This window comes from Babylonia areolata, chromosome 11 (genome assembly GCF_041734735.1).
Source record: "Babylonia areolata isolate BAREFJ2019XMU chromosome 11, ASM4173473v1, whole genome shotgun sequence".
NCBI classification, from domain to species: Eukaryota; Metazoa; Mollusca; class Gastropoda; order Neogastropoda; family Buccinidae; genus Babylonia; species Babylonia areolata.
This window is the reverse complement of record NC_134886.1, coordinates 42,905,936-42,907,248: the sequence shown is the minus strand read 5'-3', so window position 1 is coordinate 42,907,248 and position 1,313 is coordinate 42,905,936.

Here is a 1,313-nt window from a genome sequence, read left to right as displayed (position 1 = left end):
TTCAACGGAGAGGAAGGCGGTTACAGCAACGCACTGTGGAATGCAGAGAGCAAGATGAGACACCGAAAGGATATCTTGGTCATCCACTGCATCCGTGCTCATCCTCCAGTCGTCTCGACTTAGTCTTGCCACTGGAAATTGGTGGACCCGGACTAGAGAGTGAGGTCGACGTTGCGCAACTCCTCTTCACTTTAAACAAACTTATCGCGCAAGTCATCAGTCATCCTTATTGACCTTTCATCCTTCATCCCTTCATCACCCCCAAGACCTGTGGCGACAGGCGAGCGACGAAACGACAGGTGTGGGTACACTGGCAGTCGCAGCCGCGGACCTGCACGCAGGCGGCTCAGGCCATAGGGTCGTTCTTCATCGACAGGAGCAGCGATGGAGCTCGGCAGCCGTCTGAACGTCTGAGCAGCCCTCTTTAGGAATGCACTGCTCACCTCCCTGGCATGAGGAAGGGGCTAGAAAAGGTGCCCTAAAAATTGCCTGCTCCATATCACCCTGGCCAGCATACCGCGGCTGGCGGGGACCAGAAGGCTCCAAAACGGTTCAACATCACTAAGCTGAAAAAACATCACCATCAAACAGGCCTTTGTGGAGCTGCTGGAAGATCGTCTGGAATCCGCCTCTCTGGACAACCAGAATGTGGAGTCTGACTGGAGAACCCTGCGCGAGCTGATCTATAGTACAGCTTCAAAGACCCTGGGACCCATGACCAGAAAGCACAAAGACTGGTTTGATGAAAACTGTGATGAAATCAAGCAGCTTCTGGATGAGAAACGCCGTCTGCATCAAGCCTACCTGAGCAACCCAAAGTCCACATCAAGAAAGGATGCGTACAATGCCATCCACAGGACTGTTCAGCAAAAGTTACGTCAGATGCAGGATAAGTGGCTGAGTGACAAAGCTGATGAGATCCAGGGATATGCTGACAGGCACGATATGAAGAGGTTTTATGATGCCTTAAAAGAAGTCTATGGCCCCACATCCTCAGAATCATCCCCCCTCCTCAGTGCAGATGGGAATACCTTGATCACCGAGAAGGAGAAAATTCTCGAACGCTGGGCTGAGCACTTCGACAATGTCTTAAATCGCCATTCCTCCATAAATGATGAAGCCATAGACGGTCTCCCACAAGTCCCCATCAACGAAGCAGTGGACGATCCACCAACACTCCTTGAGACCCAGAAAGCAATCCGTCTGCTATCCAGTGGCAAAGCACCTGGCTCAGACTCCAAACCAGCAGAGGTCTACAAGGATTGAGGCACTGTGCTGAATGAGAAGCTCCATCAGCTGTACTCACTCATGTG